Below are 20,914 nucleotides of genomic sequence, written 5' to 3'. Positions count from 1 at the left end.
AGTAAGCCTGCCCCTTTAATTCCAGTCCCACAATTGGATTTGGTGTCCAGTAACGAGGCTGTGATACTGGGGGGTCTTGCACTTCAGGGTGCCAGCGCTTTTTCTTCAAAGGGAGGACTAATGGATCAAGCTATGTGTGAGTATTTGAAGACAAGAGTCCTAAACACAAATAGAAGTGAATCCAGAGAAATTTCAAAGATGAATTCACAAAGGAAAGTCCACCCGAGACAAGATTCAAAGTACAAATCATGAAGGTTTATGAAAAAGGTTTAACAAAAATACAGAGGGCTTTAGTTAGTCAATCAATTCAAAATGTTAAAAATGCAAAAAAATGTAAAATATCATTGGCAGTGGAAACTGAACCCTAATTTATAGTCAGCATCAAATACAGTCTAGCACAAGGAAAATGAGCTAAGGAGCATTTCTCCTAAGGGCTGCTCAGTAAAGGCTATCATGAGAAGTGCCAAAAAGTGGAGATTGATAGACTAGCATGGAGTTGGCTCTCTAAGAGATTAGATGGGGAACTCATTGAACCAGCACCACTAATAGGCCTAAGGAAGTGCCATTTTAATTGTGTGCAGTTGTAAATCTGTCCTCTCCTGAAACATCATGAGCACAAAATAATATGTTTTAAAATGTTATGTGAATGCAATTTTGAAAACACTTCTAGGTGTTGGTATGTCAATGTTAACACTTTTGTTATATTAATCCCATTATAAGCATTGCGTTTGCATCTCTCTAGTATTAACTTAAGTGCAGAATTATTGTGGAATTTACTTTAACAAAGGTGATGGTGTCTGCATTACAACATACGCCACCCCGTCTTAATGAAAGACAACATAAAAACTTCTATTTGTAAAACAGTGAACTACCAGTTGGCGAACAGCTACCATGATGACAAGGCTCAGAAACACATTGCCATATTCAGTTCCATGATTGGCCAGAACCCACAGAAGATGTGCCATCCATACTTTCGTAGTAATATGTAACATCGAAATCCACCTTCTCCTACCTATAACCATCCTGCCAGCTAAGGCAGCCATTTGGTGGCCTTTTGTGTAGGGGTAGGTGGTGAACTCTGCTTGCAGAGTTTGTGGAGTTTTTTCCCACTCCGCGCTCCGCTTAGAGCACGGAGTTCCAAAAAACTCCACATACCGGAGTTTTTTCCTTGTTTGAGCTCACCAACATTAAGTTGGAGAGCGCGAGTGAGGAAAATCACCACCTCCCAGTGAGATTTCTCGATGTAGACGGTCGCGAATGGTCACTACTGCCTACATTGCGACATCTGCTGTTCGTGTTAAGGAAGGTGCCGCTCCAGTAGAAAATCTACTCGAGCGGCATAAGAACAACAGCTCCATCTTGCGCTGCACCTGGTGCCATTTGCACTGATTTTTCAGTGTGGGACAAACACCTGGTGCTAAAAATTAGCGTGAATGGTGTGACCTAGTGTACTCTGGAGTTTTTGGTCTATTCTGCACAGGCCTACTTTTGTGCATTTAAAAGATATAGAAAAATGCGCATCTACAGCATGACACAAAACATGACCAACTTTACTCCTGTGTGCTGTAGATTTTACCTTAATGAATTGTGTCTCAAGAAAGCCTCCCTAATGATAGACTAAGGGAAAGCACAATACACCTGTCCTTTCACAAGTCTCTTTTCACCAACAGTTCATGATCATTTTATAGTAAATGCCGGTGGCTTTGTTCAAAGAAAGAAAAACAACTGTAATTAGAAATCTTACAGTCTGGCCACTGGATAAGAAGAAGAGGCAGCAGAGCCAATGTAATTAAAAATCTTGACAACAGTGCAATATTCTACTTTGTTCAGTTATATTATTTGTCTATTGGCCCATACACTTTCTCTTCTCTGTAGGAAACGTTCACTTTTTAAGTCTCAGTACAGGCAGTCACACCTGTGAGACCTAGCTATAGATGTTTTAAGGCAAACCTTCTACTTCCAATACACAACATATACTTGAAGTGGTTTTTGGGTCAGCCCTTGCTCATCATTGGATGGATTTGTAGTCTATCTCATTTGTCTGCTTCTGATTTAATGGCTTTGCTCCTTATTCCTCTGTTTGTCCTGCTCAGAGAAATTAGGTGTCACAGGGTTTTATAGCTTTCTTAACTCCCTTCCTGCACCCTGGGAGCGATCTGTTTTCATCCCTCCTCTTGCTTCCCTAGTTTCTCATGTTAGCCACCCCACACCTTAACCTGATTCTCTAATGCTCCCTGTGTTAAATATGATGTCTTTCTTTCTTTCGTTCTTTCTTTCAAGGTATGCATCTGATAAAGTGCTTCTAGGCCACTCCCTCTTTCTTTTTCAGGCTTCATGTGACTTTACACTTTCTAAAAAATATTTTAATTTACTGATCCAATATGGCTATCCGCCAGTTTAGATTGGTAAATTGAAAGTGACTGCCGGCATCACGATGCACACTCAGGCATAATGCATGCATTTAAAAGAAACACCCTTCCAAGGCTGCCAGTCATGCATGTGTATGCATCTTGACGTCTTGATGCACCCACCAAGACATGTGATAGGAAATAGGAAAAACGTTGGCAAGCTAATAGCTTAGCCTTTTAGAGCTTGACCAATGCTTGTTAAACATGGGCAAGGGGGAGAACCTTGAGTTCTTTTGACTTCGTCTATTTTTGTCAAGTCTCACTCAATCATCTCGAAATCACAGATAACCGATGAAAAAACTTCATGTGCCTTAAGGCACAATTAGATTATGCAGGAACGATCAGCACTCCAGAGTTTTTATTTACTCATCAGAAATTCCCCCAATGTCTCTTGGGTCAGTGTCTAATTGGCTGCAGATGACCTGAAATAATGCAGCCTCCTTCTTTAAACTTTGGGGGTGGGTTCTAACAACCTTCTTGCAAAATTGAGTATATTTAGTCCTCGAGGCAATGATCCTCCTCATGAGAACAATCCATCTGAGTTGCCAGGAGAGGATTGTTCCAGAAGAGAACAAAAGCAAGCCCCTCCCTTTTTTGGCCTTATTAGCCTTCATTAGTGAGATACACCTTGGATCATATAGCACAGCCTGCAAGTGACCCATGTCTGTGCATACCCCTGCACACTTAGGGCCTCACATGAAACACACAAAGATGATGGGAGGAATGCTTGCAAATGGTCTAACCACAGGTAATCACTCTAGGTGGCATTCAAATCTTCTGTGTTTTGTCCTCTGTGCCACTCAAGATAGAGACCCTCATTATGCAAATCAGTTTTCAGTGCGGCCTGATCCACAATTTTATGGGGGCCCACCGGATGATTCTTCCATTTTTGCTATGTCCCAAAATCACATAATTATAAGTTTAAATGAAAACCAAGTCCTTCAGTGAAAAAAACACAAAGCAGCTTTGGCATCTGGAGCCATCTATTGGTATGGCCCTGTAAAACTGCCTCAGTTTTAATAATGATGACAAGCTTACACTAAATTATCAATAATCTATAGGTGCAGCAGGAGCGCAAGGTCCCTGAAAGCCAAAGGGCCTGGTGCAAAATGCCATGTCTGTTCTCTACTTGTGATTGATCTACCTTTTGCCCCATCCTTGTGACTTCCGCCGTGCTACACAAACTTTCAATGAGGAGAGGATGGCATGTTGATGTTGACTACAAAAAGGATCTCAACAGTGATGCTATGGGCCTCACATTAGGTGTGAACGATAATTATTCTGCAACCCAGGTCATGCTTGCTGAGAACATGTTTTTGAGACGTATGTCAGGCATTTGTTCCGTGTGAACATCACTATAAGCATATTCACAAAACAATAAAAACATTGATAAGATCAGTAACATTCTCCTTTCATTACTTTCATTATCTCTTTAAGCTCCATACTCTGGGCACTATTGAAAAAAAGTACAGATAGCGCAGCTAAGACTGTGCCTTTTAATGGATAATGAAATATTCACCGAAAGAAAACAAAATCTACGAACATACTAGTAAGCAGCCATTTCTTGATGCTAGGACAGCGGGGACCATACACCCGCACATGTTGTGTCGGCTACTTGCCAAACACAGTTTACTGTTCTTACTGATGTTGTGCTTGTTTAAAGGCTGCATTATCTATGCAAGGAGGGGAGAGGGTTGCAAGCTCGATTTGCTCGGAGGTTGGCAGAGGTATGATTTCACTGGAATGCTGTTGTTACTTATGTCATGCCGTGTATAAGGTGCATAGTCTTAATAACTACAACCTTTGTGTAACTAATTTTGTGAATTTAAGTCAAGCCAATCAAGTGTCCACAGACACAGCAGATTAGTTTTGATACATGTGAAAACACGCTATTAGTGTTGTCCTTTAAGGCAGGACCATCTGATACCGCTGTGTGATGTTACAAACTCCTCTTGTGCCCTCTGTGCTGTGGGATTTGAGCACAGGGCTCATGTCGCCTTTCCTCAGTGGCACCTCATGGTCTCCTGCAAACTCTTGCTTCCCTCCCAGATCTCTTCACCCTCTGTGAACGTCCTGTACCATTGTTTTCCCTGATGATGTGCCTGTAAGAGTATCAGGTGTTTCCTAAATATTAGCCCTGTTCACCTGTGTCTAGTGCATGTAACCTTTAAGCATACTTTTTCACTTGCCTTGGTTATTGGGGCCAGCTGGAGTGACCTGTTGACTCTTGGTTTTGGCAGTTAATTGATTTCCAACCATAATTTGCACCTGCAAAAGGTCACATCCATTCGTTAAACTTGTGTGTTATGTTCTTGTGGTCTATTGCTGTGTTCTTGTGTTCTGTTGCTATAGTGTGGCCGGTGAGTGCCAACTAGATGAGTTGGAGACAGTCAGGCAAAGGACACAGCGGTGGTTCTTTGGATAAACTTGAGAAAATAAACACTTACGAAGACGCAACTCCTGGCTTATGAGTGTCTCTGAGGCAGGCCATCACATCCAATTTTTGGCGACGAGCGAATGAACCACCGTCAACAACCCACGCAGTAAATTTTTGTTCCTGTGACACTTATTGCAACCGTTGTGTCGGCCATTCTCACTTTTTCGTGATTAAGATCGTCTTTGGTTGACGATCTTAGGTGAGAGCAAGTCATGTTTGCCCTTCACGTTCTTCATCTTCAAGTCCAGCTTTATTTTTGTGCCCTAGCGCTATTTCGTCTGTTTGTAGGAAAGGATCCCATTGAACAGCTCGCGCACGCGCTTTTTGGCACAAAACAGCTCGCCCATGCACATTTCGGCATGAGAGCCTACAACGTCGACTCATCACCCTCAGGAGCAGTTACTACCGCCATCTTCTATGCTTCTTTAAGTATGCTTAGCGGTACACACGCACAGGCGTGGAAGCGTACTGAAAAAAATTGGAGAACATTCTTTAAAAAAAAAAAACTATGGTGTAACTATCGATGTCTAGTTTCAAGGCCTTTTCAAGCACATTTGCAACAAGAAATGGAATTTGGTTGTGTCCTCAGCATTGGATAGCTTTCTCTGTCATGCAAGTAGGAAGCACTTATTACAGCACAAAAGTGAATCCCAGTGGTGATACGCACACTTTCCATTACTGCCCAAAGGCATATCACAATGGTGATACGCACACCTTGCGTGGCTGACCAGAAGCATACCACAGCGGTGATACGCACACCTTGTATGCATTATCTCTTTTTGTTTCTCACATTCGAGGATGGACCAGAGGCGTACCACAGTGGTGATACGCATACCTTGTATTCATTGGCTTTTTGAAGGAAGTGATGTATTTGGGAACACATTTTTTTTTGTTTAAGTTTTCTCAACTATGCAGTATGTTAGTCCATCACCACCATCATTTTTAGAGACACCCGGTATGCCTTCCATCCCTTGGAAACAATGGTTTGATTGATTCGAAACCTACCTTGCAGCTATTGGTGTGGCTCGTTTCACACCAGAAAGAAAGAAGTATTTAATACTACATTTGTTGGGTTATCAAGGTAGAGGAATCTTTAAACATCTACCTGAGTTAGTACAAAATGAGGAAGAATTGGATGACTATCAGGCCACTAGTAAAAATTAGCCACGAGGTGTGATATTCTACCCAGTTTAGTGGTTTTGAGGCATACATTTTTCAAATGTACACAAATGCATAATGAAGATGTTGATGCATACATTAGTGCACGTAGGAAGCTATTGTCGCAATGTAAGTTTTTAGATTTTCAGAACCAATTGATAAGGGATCAATTCATTGGTCATTGTGCAGATAAACCCATCCAACAAAAACTCTTGAGCATGGGTAATCCAACCTTGGAGGAGGTCATTAAAGTTGCCAAGAGCATAGAACTGGCACAAATATCACTGAAAGAACTCAGTTCCAGTAACACTGTAAAAGACAATGGTCTTGTAAATGTTAATGCAGTCAAGTCTATTACAAAGTCAGGAGCCACAAACAGAAGTGAACAAAAGAAATATGAAAACAGTTTTTTTTAAAGCAATAATAAATGTTTTAGGTGTGGTAATGCACCACACAACAGAGAAGGCAGAAGTTGTCCAGCAAAGGATGTGGTGTGTAGGAAGTGCGGTAAAGTTGGTCATTTCGATAAGGTGTGTCAATCCTCACAAAGTAGGAAAACAACAATAAGTTATGTGGAGGACGAGGATGATACAACTCAAGATGAACTTATGGCTAAACCATTACAGGACATGATTGTGGTCGTCACGGATGGTCAGATTGTTAGTGGTGATCAAAGTGAGTGTGTGGATCCCTATGTGGATATTATTGTGGGAAATAAAACATTGCATATATTGGTTGATTCTGGTGCACGCATAACGATGATTTAATCAGATTTGTTCCATAGCACTTGGGGTGATATGGAGTTGCTTCCTCCAGATAGGGCTCCTGTCTCCTATGAAGGGAGGAAAATAGAATAAGAAGGTTTTATTGAAGACTGTTTAGAGTTCAAAATACTAGGCAAGATTTATGTGGCATTGAAGGGTTTGAAAAGTTTGGGATGGTTTCCCCAAGGTTTGTTTGGAATGATACTTAAACCTGGGGCCAGAGAACAAGTTCTGGTAGTGGATGATTCCACGGATGTGATTGCTTTTGAGAGTGAGTTTCCCGGTGTCTTCACTGAAGGATTGGGAAAAATTGTAGGATTTAGACATAGGATAAAAATAAAAGAAAATGCCATTCCTATAAAACATAAAGCTAGGTCAGTTCTATTCAGTTTGAGAGATGATCTAAAATTTGAACTAAACAAGCTTAAAAAAAATGGAGTGATAGAACCCATTGATTCGAGTTTGTGGCTTTCGCCATTGGTTGTCACCCAGAAACAGACTGGGGACATGCGTTTGTGCGTCGATTTGAGAAGTCTCAACAAAGAAATATGGGTGGACTTACATCCTCTACCCAAGATTAGCGATCTTCTAGAAGAGCTCAGAGATGCGGTATTGTTGTCAACACCAGGGCAGTGCGCGCTCTATTGGCGACTAGAATGCAAAAACCCAGCACTCTCAAAACAACGTAATTTATGCATTGTGCTGATATGTTGTTGTTTAACCTTTTGCATTGCAGAGTTCAATCCTGAAGACTTATTTTTAATATGCTTACAAATGCTGTTCATTTGCAATGTATTGCTGCAGGCTTTCAGAGGGGGTGATTCTGAGACTGGCGGGCGGCGGAGGCCGCCCGCCAGTCTTCCCCCAACAAAATACCGCTCCGCGGTCGCAAGACCGCTGAGGGTATTTTGAGATTTGCCCTGGGCTGGCGGGCGGCCGCCAAAAAGGCCGCCCGCCAGCCCAGGGCAAATCTACCTTCCCACGAGGACGCCGGCTCCGAATGGAGCCGGCGTAGTGGGAAGGTGCGACGGGTGCAGTTGCACCCGTCGCGTATTTCAGTGTCTGCTTTGCAGACACTGAAATACTTTGTGGGGCCCTCTTACGGGGGCCCCGCGGCACCCCCTACCGCCATCCTGTTCCTGGCGGGAGACCCGCCAGGAACAGGATGGCGGTAGGGGGTGTCAGAATCCCCATGGCGGCGGAGCGCGCTCCGCCGCCATGGAGGATTCTCCCGAGCAGCGGAAAGTCGGCGGGAGACCGCCGACTTTCCCTTTCTGACCGCGGCTGAACCGCCGCAGTCAGAATGCTCGACGGAGCACCGCCAGCCTGTTGGCGGTGCTCCCGTGGTCGGTGACCCTGGCGGTCACCGACCGCCAGGGTCAGAATGACCCCCAGAGTGTGTTAGGGTGTGGTCCCTTTCCAGGGCCTTCTAGAGATTTTCCCTGCAACATACCTGGGTGTGGTTGTGGGCTGGGCCAAGACTCTATAAAAAGGAGCCAGCCCAGCTCCAAGTGCTCACTATTTAGAGGTCCCGGTGCAGAGCAGCAGCTACTTCCTGAGCTCCCGTCCCGGTGGCCTATTTGATCTTCCAGACATCTGACTTTCATTCTTCATTTGGAGATCCTTGTTCTGGGTGGTAAGACGGTGGTTGGGCTGGCCTCCCGACGCCGTTATAGAGAACTCTCATGTTCTTGGGCCTAATTCTTTTATGATTTGACAGAGTACTTTGCACGTGTGAAATATGCGCTTGAGTGTTTGTGACATTTGCAGGGTGACTTGCGAATCAGCAAGACGCGCGACTCGTTTCATGATAATTTAATCTTGTTATTCATTGCACGCTACCATTTCTTGACAGTTGCATGGTGGCTTAAGAATCGGCAAGACGCGCGATTTGTTTTATTGTGTTTTAACTTTTTTGATCATTGCGCGCTACCATTTCTTGACATTTACATGGTGGCTTAAGAATCGGCAAAAGACGCACAATTCGTTTCATTGTACTTTGATCTCGTTATTCACTGTGAGCTGTTATTTCTTGACATTTACATCGTGGTTTACGAATTGGCAAGACACGCGATTCGTTTAATGATAATTTGACTTTGATATTCATTGGGTACTACCATTTCTTGGCTTTTTACATGGTGACACTCGAATCGGCAAGACGCACGATTCTCTCCTCGAGTTTAATTCATGTTGTTTATTGTATGCCACTATTCTAAGATATTTATCATGTAATATTCGAGTTGACAAGTTATGTGATTTGTTTTTCCTGAATCCATATTGTGTTATTCATGGTGCACAATCCTTTTATGGTGTTTAATATATATATATATATATATATATATATATATATATATATATATATATATATATATAAATCTACAATATGCGCAATTTGTGCTGAAACATTTTAAGAGTACACAGTAGATCAGAGTTTCTAGATGCAATATTGTATGGTCCTAGTATGCATTCTCAAAAAAGGATTTATATGACTGGTTTAAAATTTAGTCAGAATGTTTTTCTGATTCTCATGTAAAGGAAAGTACTTGAATAAGAAAGTTTTCATTTAATCCATCTTGATTCCCTTACAGGTATTCGGCCATCTTGATACTTAGTCATTTTAAACTTAATTCTTAGATTGTTCATGTTTTCAGAATGACTATGCTTAGAATCATAGTCTAGTATTGATTTCAGGAGATATAATTTTCATATTGTGTGTTCTAATCTTTTTCTTCCTACAGGTCTCCTTCCCAGCTGTTTCCCTTCCTAATCCCCTCTTCCCCTCTTGAACTCTCTTAGCCTCTGTGTTTTATCTATCAGAGTCTTGGAACTGTTCAGTGGTGGACGTGTTAGGAACGTGCGCAGACCCCGAGGATCTGGTGACTCTGACAATTGTTTTCAAATATTGATCTTGCGTCGGCTTACCACCAAGTGGTGTTGGATGAAGAATCTCACCATTAAACAGCTTTTAATTCACCGCTTGGCACTTTCCAGTCTTGTAGGATGCCGTTTGGCTTGGCATCTGCGGCTTCTGTTTTCCAACGCATAATGTACAAGTTGTTGGAAAATGTCAATGGTGTTTTAACTTTTCAAGATGATGTCTTGATTTATGCTAAGTGTCTAGAAGATCATGACAAGAGAGTTAGATCAGTTTAAAATATTTTTCAAACCAATGGGGTCATTGTGAAAAGGAGAAATGTGAATTTTGGAAAAAATTGATTGCATTTTTGGGGCACTGTGTGTCAAACAAAGGAATAGCACCTTCGTCAGGCTTAGTTAAGGCTGTGGTAGATGCCTGAATCCCAGAAACAAAGATGAACTACTCTTGTTCATCGGTATGTGTGAATATTATGCCAGATTCATTCCTGCGTATGCCACCAAGATGAAAGTTGTGTCTAATATGCTGAAGAGGAAGGTTCCCTTTGTGTGGGATAGTGAATGTCAAAGCACTTTTAGCAAGGTTAAAGAGGAATCGACTAATGCTAGTACATTGAGTCCATATGACCCCAGCAGATTGTGCATCATCACTGTGGATGCCAGTAAACATGGTTTGGGAGCAGTTTTGTCTTAGGGTTCCAATGAAGATGAAAAAATCATTAGTTATGCTTCAAGGGTATTGCGTGACCCTGAGCTCAATTACTCTGTAATTGAGAAGGAGTTATTTAGTTCAGGAGTTATGTCTGGGAAAGGAATTATGTAATACAAACTGACCATAAACCTTTGGTGTATATTCTGAGTGGTTATAAGGTTAACTACACTACTCCACGCATTGCACGTCTCACTACGAAATTGTTACAGTATAATTTCCAAGTAAAATACATTCCAGAAAAGGAAAATTTCACTGCTGATTTCTTGTCTAGATTACCTATTTCGGAACAGGATGCCATTGATTTAGAGGATGACAACGAAGATTGTTTTATAGCAGCGGTAGATGTAGACGAGTCTAAGGTTTGTTTGGAAGTGGTTTGGAAATCTGCAGACAGTAAGGATGTTGTGTTGAGCAGAATTAAGGATTATATTGTCAATGGGTGGCCAAAGGAAAGATGTTTAAGCACCAAAATTCAACCTTACTCAAAAGTCTGTGAATAATTATCTTTAGAGGATGGTGTTGTGTTGAGGAATTATAAATGTGTTCCCCCATATGACATTTGTACGATGTTGGTAGATCATGCACAGGAAGGGCATTTAGGCTCAACCATGACAAAGAGATGGGTGAGGGTTCATTATTAGTGGCCCTCTATGGACAGAGATATGGAAGTGGTGGGTAATAGGTGTGTGGTGTGTAGCAGATCTGAGAAGGGGTTTAAAGTTGTGACACCGCCCTTACAACCTATACCTGTGCCTGAGAAACCTTGGATGAAGGTGGGGGTTGACATGGTGGGACCTTTCCATTTTCTTCCATATCAGTCATGCTACGCATTTGTACAGATGGATTACCATAGCAAATGGCCTGAGGTTCAATTTTTTCATAATCCCACGTCTGGCAATGCCATACAAGTTCTGAAAGATATTTTCATGAGAGAAGGGTTTCCTGGAGTACATAGACCCTCATTTCAACTATAGCGGTAACTGCTGCCTACTGGCACGGCGACGGCCGCCAACATACCGTCGCCGTGGCTACCAGCCACCCACCCCCATTATGACCGTCAACAGAATTCCACCAGCCTTCTGGCACAATTCCGTCGACGGTCATGGCGGCGGATGGCGGTAAGGTGGCGCTGTTGTCAGCAGCAGCGCCACGCCTGCAAAACACCACCTACCGTATCATGAGCAATGATACGGCCTGGCGGTGTTTTGCTGGTGAACGCTGATGCTGACAGCAGCGCCGAGTCCCGTCTCCAGCCGGAGGACCCCTTGCTAGCAGGTAAGTCTGGTTCTGCGACAGTAGAGAGGGTTTGGGGGTGTTGTGTGCATGTGTGGGGGTGTTGTGTGTGTTTGTGGGGTAGTGTGTTTTTGTATGCGTGCATGCAGGTGTGAGTTGCGCTGAATGAGTGTGTGAATGACTGAATGTGAGTGTACGTGTATATTGTGTGTTGTGAATGCATGTGTGTGACAAAGTATGTTGGTGTGTGTTGCGGTGTGTGGGTATGTATTTGTGCATGCGTGGGAGGATGTGGGTATGCGTGTGTGGATGTGTTTATCTGTGTGTGCATGTGGTTGTGTAAATGTGCGGGGGGCAGGAGAGGGAGGGGGAGTGTGGGGGTTGACATGGTGGGACCTTTCCATTTTCTTCCATATCAGTCACGCTACGCATTTGTACAGATGGATTACCATACCAAATAGCCTGAGGTTCGTTTTTTTCATAATCCGACATCTGGCAATGCCATACAAGTTCTGAAAGATATTTTCATGAGAGAAGGGTTTCCCGGAGTACATAGGCCCTCATTTCAACTATAGCGGTAACTGCTGCCTACTGGCACAGCGACGGCCGCCAACATACCGTCGCCGTGGCTACCAGCCATTCACCCCCATTATGACCGTAGATGGAATTCCACCAGCCTTCTGGCACAATTCCGTCGACGGTCATGGCGGCGGATGGTGGTAAGGTGGCGCTGTTGTCAGCAGCAGCGCCACGCCTGCAAAACACCACCTACCGTATCATAAGCAATGATACGGCCTGGCGGTGTTTTGCTGGTGAACGCTGATGCTGACAGCAGCGCCGCGTCCCGTCTCCAGCCGGAGGACCACTTGCTAGCAGGTAAGTCCGGTTCTGTGACAGGAGACAGGGTTCGGGGGTGTTGTGTGCGTGTGTGAGGGTGTTGTGTGTGTTTGTGGGGTAGTGTGTTTTTGTATGCGTGCATGCAGGTGTGAGTCGCGTTGAATGAGTGTGTGAATGACTGAATGTGATGGTACGTGTATCTTGTGTGTTGTGAATGCATGTGTGTGACAAAGTATGATGGTGTGTGTTGCGGTGTGTGGGTATGTATGTGTGCATGCGTGGGTGGATGTGGGCATGCGTGTGTGGATGTGTGTATATGTGTGTGGGTGTGTAAATGTGCGGGGGGCAGGAGAGGGAGGGGGAGTGTAGGGGAGGACTCTGGGGAGGTAGGCGGGGGAGACCCCTATCAGTGCCAGGGAAGGAATTCCCTGGCACTGATAGTGCCTATCGCCATGGTTTTCGTGGACCCACCACCAACCACGCATGCACACATACATACCCACACACCGCAACACACACCAACATACCTTGTCACACACATACATTCACAACACACAACACTCACAATCACTCATTCACGCATGCATCCAACGCGACTCACACCCGCATGCATGCATACCAAAACATACACACACACACACACCCACCCAACATACACAGAACACCCCCCACCCACCTCTCCAATCGGACAACCCAACTTACCTACTTGCAGGGGGTCCTCCGGGTGGAGACGGTCCGCGGCACTGCTGCCAGCAGCAGCGTCCGCCAGAAAAACACCACCAAGCTGTATCATTGGTCATGATACGGTCGGCAGTGTTTTGCTGGGGTGGTGGTGCTGCTGACAGCAGCGCCACATTACCGCCGTCCGCCTTCATGACCGTTGGTGGTGTTCCGCCAGCATTCTGGCGGTATACCGTTGGCAGTCATGATACGCGTAGACGACTGGTAGCCACGGCAGTGGTATGTTGGCAGCCGTCGCCGTGGCGGTAGGCAGTAGTTACCAAAGTGTCAAACTTTTGTTAAAAAAGGGAATGCCAGTTATGGTGAACATAACACTGTGAAGAAAGTGTGTGGCAATGCTGTTGTGGTTGAGGGTGGTCATTGGCGGAATGTTGGGAAAATAGTTAAGGTTAAATGTGTTAGTATAAATGATTCTGTATCTAGTGAAAATTTGTTATCCAGCCAAGACACCAAGGAGAATGTTTCGGCTAACTTTAAAGAGATAGAACAACTCGTTCCACAGAGGTCCACCCGGGAAAGTATGTGAATTGGAAACTTAATGATTGTTACAGATAGTTTTTAGAAATGGGGTCTTTGGTTGACAGTCAGGTTACCCCCTGTTCAAGCAAGGGCCCTCACTCTAGTCAGGGTAAAAGAGAATCACCCTCAGCTAACCCCTGCTTACCCCCTTGGTAGCTTGGCAGAGCAGTAGGCTTAACTTCAGAGTGCTAGGTGTAAAGTATTTGTACCAACATACACAGTAACTTAATGAAAACACTACAAAATGACACGACACCAGTTCAGAACAATAGGAAATATTTATCTAAACAAAACAAGACCAAAACGACAAAAATCCACCATACACAAGTCAAGTTATCAATTAAAAATCAAAAAGAGTATTTAAGTAGTTTTAAAAACACACCAGAGCTGCTAGAGTGAAAATGTACCTGGTGTGCGTCAAAAATAACCCCGGACAATGATCAGAGAATCCCGCAGTGCAGGTTGTGATCTCCCACCTTCCGTCAGCGATGCTGCGTGTCGTTTCTCCTGCTCTGCGCGTCGATTTTTCGGTCGCGTTTCCTGCTAGCGTCGTTTCTCAGCTGCGGAGCCGGTGGCGCGTCGTTTTTCCAACCGCAGATCGGATTTGTGTCAATCTTTTCCCCGCACGGCACTCTGTGCGTGGATTTTCTTGTCTTTAGGCTGCCAGCTTCTCCTTTCAGGGTCCCAGGAACTGGATGAGCACCACAGGGCAGAGTAGGAGTCTCTACAGAGACTCCAGGTGCTGGCAGAGAGAAGTCTTTGCTGTCCCTGAGACTTCAAACAACAGGAGGCAAGCTCTAGATCAAGTCCTTGGAGAGTTCTTCTCAAGATGGAAGGCACACAAAGTCCAGTCTTTGCCCTCTTACTCTGGCAGAAGCAGCAACTGCAGGATAGCTCCACAAAGCACAGTCACAGGCAGGGGAGCTCTTCTTCCTCAGCTATTCAGCTCTTCTCCAGGCAGATGTTCCTCTTAGTTCCAGAAGTGTTTCTAAAGTCTGTGGTTTTGGGTGCCCTTTTTATACCCAATTTCTCCTTTGAAGTAGGCCTACTTCAAAGTAAAGTCTCTTTGGAATTTGAAATCCTGCCTTGCCCAGGCCAGGCCCCAGACACTCACCAGGGGGTTGGAGACTGCATTGTGTGAGGGCAGGCACAGCCGTTTCAGGTGTGAGTGACCACTCCCCTCCCTCCTAGCACAGATGGCTCATCAGGATATGCAGGCTACACCCAGCTCCCTTTGTGTCACTGTCTAGTGTGAGGTGCTACCAGCCCAACTGTCAAACTGACCCAGACAGGGAATCCACAAACAGGCAGAGTCACAGAAATGGTATAAGCAAGAAAATGCCCACTTTCTAAATGTGGCATTTTCAAACACACAATCTTAAAATCAACTTTACTAAAAGATGTATTTTTAAATTGTGAGCTCAGAGACCCCAAACTCCACATGTCCATCCGCTCCCAAAGGGAATCTACACTTTAATCAGATTTAAAGGTAGCCCCCACTTTAACCTATGAGAGGGACAGGCCTTGCAACAGTGAAACACGAATTTAGCAATATCTCACTGTCAGGAAATATAAACCACATTACTATATGTCCTACCTTAACCATACACTGCACCATGCCCTTGGGGCTACCTAGGGCCTACCTTAGGGGTGTCTGACATGTAAGAAAAGGGAAGGTTTAGGCCTGGCAAGTAGGTACACTTGCCAAGTCGAATTTACAGGTAAAACTGCACACACAGACACTGCAGTGTCAGGTCTGAGACATGATTACAGAGCTACTTATGTGGGTGGCACAACCAGTGCTGCAGGCCCACCAGTAGCATTTGATTTACAGGCCCTGGCACCTCTAGTGCACTTTACTAGGGACTTACTAGTAAATCAAATATGCCAATCATGGATAATCCAATTACATACAACTTACACAGAGAGCAAATGCACTTTAGCACTGGTTAGCAGTGGTAAAGTGCTCCGAGTTCAAAAGCCAACAGCAACAGGTCAGAAAAAATAGGAGGCAGGAAGCAAAAAGATTGGGGATGACCCTGCATAAGCAAAAAAGTCCAACAATAGTGAAATGTTATCGGAATGTTTTGTTACCATCATGATACGTTCTTATTTACTTTAGTGGGTTTTCAGTTGTAAGCTGAAGTTAGGATGAGATTTGATGTTTTGTTTATAGTTTGTTATTAGTATTTGCTTTTCTGTATTAATATTATTCACATGTTATGTTATTTTGTGGAAAAAAGGAGATAATATATTATGTTCTTGTGTTCTATTGCTGTGTTCTGGTGTTCTGTTACTGTGGTGCTGCTGGTGCGTTCCAACTAGATCAGTTGGAGCGCATCAGGCAGAGGACACGGCTGTGGTTCTTTGAATGAACTTGAGAAAATAAATATTTACGAAGACGCAACTCCTGGCTTATGAGTGTCTCTGCGGCAGGAGATAATAACGTGTTTTCTCGCAGGTTTCCGTTGGAACTTTAAAGCTCTTCAAATGTGAGCTACACGCCATTCTGGAGCAGTATTCCCATCAAGTATATAAACCCCATAAAAACAGAGAGAGTCAGCACTTGTCCTCGTTCCAGTCCTGCGCAAGCACCTACCCTGCACTTATCTTATGAGTCGCCCAGAACCCCCAGTACTCTAGTCACCCAAGCCTTTCTGTGATCCTGACTCCGTCAACGTCTCCAGTTTCTTCACATATTGAGCTACATTTCAACCTCTTCTTGTAGCTTCTTGCTCCTCAACCTTTGACCTTTGTCCAGATTCCAATTGAATAACTTATTTCTTGGATAAGTACTGTACTTCTCAGGTAAGAGCGCACTAATACATAGTTCAGTTTTGAGCATTGTCTTTGACCAAGTCCTTTTCAGGAGATTCAACTCATTCTTGGAAATTGTACTTGTGTCTATGTTTTGAAAGTCCAGGCTCTCCTGGCACTTTACCTTGTGGGCACTCCAAACATTATTTGACTCTGAAATAAGATATTCAGGTTTGTATTCTTGACAAGATCTGTGTATTCAAAACTTGAAAAGACTCTATGAACATGATTGTATTCTCAAACTTTTGTACTGAACTTTGTTATGTAGGATAATTTGTGGAGTGCCAGAAAACTTGTCTTTTCCTCTTGATTTTTTGTCTGCTCTCAAACCTAATTTACAATGAAGCCTGTAAGTGTTTTTCTTGTAAATATCAGTTTAAACACTATATGCTAAGGACTGTTAGTAAACTACTCTTCTTATTGTTTCTAGTGCACCGCACCTGCATTCACACAAAAAAGGTGCAGGGAGGACAGATCCTACTGTGTAGTGTCACAAGGCAGCAGAGCAGATCCTGTGACACAAGTCTATCTTTTTTCTACTTTTAGCCAAACCGCACTTCCCCCTCAGAGGCAGGTGGGTGAATTAAGGTTGTTTTTACTTGCTTCACTTGCTGCCCCAGGTTAGATCAAAAGTCTAGCGTCGTCTCCACGTCGGAAACAGGTGAATGCGTAACAGAAGGCCAAGCCACGCACCTTCCACCTTTCAGAAAATATGGACAATCAATTACATGTTTAAGACTTAGCTCAGGCCTTGTCAAAAGACACTTCAAGTGCATTAGCATTAGCAAGGGCACTGTCTGATGTACAAAGTGAGGTTCAATCCTTGCAACCAAGGAATCTGTCGCTTAAGGATGAGATAGTCTGTTATTGCCTCTGCCATTCACCCTGGTTATTTGATGTAGAGGAAGGGGGTTATTCCTAAAAGTACACATCCTGTTCTACAACTCACATGTTTTGGTGACATTGGAAACCCTACCAGTAGCTCCCCCACTGGAACTGTTAATCTGGTTCATGTAGTTATTACCACTTTAGTCTCGGTCCCTTTGGCTTTGCGTTAAAGCGTTTTGGGGTTAGTAATAAATTAAATGCTTTCTAGAGTCAGTGCCAGTTGCTATTACTTGAAAAACAAGAGGAGTTTACTTCAGACACTGCTACGATTGCCTTTATCATATCTTATCTCAGTGGCACCGCTGCTAACTAGTCTATTGCCCTCATTGAAAATAATGATGCGGTCTTAGATGATTTCGGACGGTTTAAAGAGACAATGCTCCATCTCTTTGCTAAACACATCTTTGTTCAGTCCACTGATAATGAGTTATAAAACTTACGACAGGACAATAAAGATTTTCCGACTTACATTACAACCTTTCATAGACGAGATACAGAAACCCATAGGCTAGAAGAAACAAATAACCTTTTTTTTTTTATAGAGGTTTGAGAGATTACTTAAAAGGTTTAGTTGTCCAGTGAGATTATAGGTTAATGGAAAACAAAGGAGAATGCCTCGGGCAGAACCTAAATTATTAGTAGCACGTCCTGAGTGAAAAGAGACTAAGTCCAAGAATCAAGATAATGCAGAACCTATCCAGATAGGGGGCTTGCTCGGTCCTCTGACTGCAGAAGAAAAAGACCAAAGGAAAAGGCTAAATGTATGTTTATATTGTGGCAAGGCAGGCCACATTGCTTGTGAGTGCACAGGCAAACCAAAAGGGCTTTGCTAGAAATGTGGTCTCTAGTTGGAAGGGGTTTGCACCTTGTCCAAGTAGGGACCATCACTCCAGTCAGGGTGGAGAAGTGACACATCTAAGATAAACCCTGCTCATCACCTTGGCAGTCAGGCTTTTCTCAGAGGCAATGTGTAAAGTATGTGTATACACACGCACACACAGTAACACAGTGACATCACTACAAAAGGACTCCACACCAGTTTAGAAAAATAATCAATATTTATCTGAGTAAAACAAGACCAACTGTCCCGCAGAACTATGGGGTGCACGATCCACAGATGGTCACGTGCCTCCTTGGTCTCATGATTTGTGATACTTTTTAAATGCCATTGAATGCGAGGTAAGCCAAGATGCAGGGTTTCAGGGAGCAACGTAGGTGTTTTGACAGACAAGATCCCTAGACGAAGTAAGTGCTGCCTCTCATGTGGTTAGAGATTTCTGATGACTGTCCCTCATTTTTCTGAGTTGTCTGTCCTTATGTGTTCCTTCCAGTGTGTGACTAAAAGGACTGCTCCCCTTGCATTTCCCTTTGAGGCTTGCAGAGGAAATAGGCCATGTAGGTAGACTGGGATTCATGAATTTCATGTGAGTGCATGTTTTTTCATAATTATTTACAATTATTTTTTGTTGAGTTCTATGTATTGTGCATTTCACTTGTATACATATGTGTGCTGTTTTAAAAATTCACTGACATTCTGAGGGGTGACTCATGAGGGACTGCATGTTTACAGCTCACTAGTTCTGAGTCAGTGTGCTTCAGTGTGAGGACACTCAAAGTTGTGATGTCCCACTGTACATGATCTTGACATATACTCTCTCTTTCAGCTACAACCATATTGAGGAGAACATCCTACTGTATGGTATTTTGCATGCATGCTTCCTGACAATTGGTATATAAGCATTCTCACTTAGCGAGAAGGGAGTTATTATTGGAATTTTGTTCCTGAAGGAAGCTGATTGACCATTTGGGGCAGTGAAACAGATGGAACATGTCAACCTGTCAACCCGTCAAACTCTTGATGTTGAGGACCATTGTTTTCCTCATGACACCTCACAGTTTTTAATCATGCCCAAGACCTAGCACCATAAAGCAAATATGTAGGATGTACAAGGCATTTTTACCTCACTTATACAACCCCCGCTTTTAAAAAAAATATTAGAAGCTCTCCACTTGCAAGCATGTAGAGCCCACTGGATCTCACTAGGCGATACAAGTGAGGGCCCGATGATGAAGCAGGCCCCAGGTGGTACCTGTGGGTGAGGACCCCACAAATGTATCCGAAAATATCCACTTCATGTAATGAGAGCACTGATTCACCAGGGTGCATCTCTCACAATCATTGGTAATGTTTGGAAGGTCACTCGGTTCAAAGCAGGAATTTGATTTAAGGAAGTTTGGGTTCACCCTCCCTTATGTATATTTTGTCTTAGAAATTAGGAGGTTGAGGGTCCTTTTAGTTACTTCTCACTCCTCTTTAGGTATTGTTGTCTAGAGTGAATTCACAAACAGCCCACCTGTCATCCTGACCCAGACATGTATCACAGAGGCACAGAATGGATAAGCAAGAAAAATCCCACTTTATAAAAGTGGCATTTTCAAACTCACAATTCAAAAACCAACCTCACCAAAAGTTGTATTTTTAAATTGTGAATTCAGAGACCCCAAACTCCACATCTCTATCTGCTCCAAATGGGAAATTACACAAAAAAATATAAGTCAAGGCAATCCCCTTGTTACCCTATGGGAGAAACAGTCCTTCCAGTAATGAAAGCAGAATTTAACAGTTTTTCACTATCATGTAAAATACACCAGTACATGTCCTACTTTTTAGATAAACTGCACCCTGCCCATGGGGTTGCCTTAGGCCTCCCTTCGAAGTGCCTTATAACGGTAAAAAGGAAGATTTGGGCCTGGCAAGTGGGTGCACTTGCCAGGTCAAAAGGGCAGCTTAAATGTGCACACACAGACACTGCAGTGGTAGGTCTGATACATATTTACAGGGCTGCTCATGTAGGTGGCACAATCAGTGCTGCAGACCAACTAAGAGCATTTGACTTACAGGCCCTGGGCACACATAGTGTACTTTACTAGGGACTTACTAGTAAATCAAAGATGCCAATCATGGATAAACCAATCACCAATATAATTTAGACCGGGAGCACTTGCACTTTAGAACTGGTCAGCAGTGGTAAAGTGCCCAGATTCCTAAAGCCAATAAAATTGTAATGCAGCATACAGTTAAAAACAGGAGGTCAGAGACAGAAAGTTTGGAGATAACCCTGTAAAAAGGGCCATTTCCAACAGGATTCGCAAGAAGGTTGCAGTAATGTCAGATTTGATGCTGGAAAACTAGAGAGCCCGGCTGAATCAGGGGCAATCAATCATTGTGATCCTAGAACAGACCCTCCATTACCTGGCAAACACTTCAAATAAGGTCCTACAATATTTGAAAATCCTAGTCACCCCAAGACTTTCATCCCAACAGCTAAAAGTATTACCTATACTGGAGCTACTGGAAAGTTCATAGACCAACCCATGGTTAGTTTGTTACATATTCCATGTGTTAGGAAATGCAAATCTGAACCAGTTAGAGCTGTGGATGGTTGAATGCTCGCTTCTGGAATGATCACATATGAAACAGCACCTCTAATGTTAGTATGTGAAAATTGGTATTCAGAGACCTTGC

Source organism: Pleurodeles waltl, chromosome 9, assembly GCF_031143425.1.
Source record: "Pleurodeles waltl isolate 20211129_DDA chromosome 9, aPleWal1.hap1.20221129, whole genome shotgun sequence".
Lineage (NCBI taxonomy): Eukaryota > Metazoa > Chordata > Amphibia > Caudata > Salamandridae > Pleurodeles > Pleurodeles waltl.
Note: the sequence above shows the minus strand (reverse complement) of the source record.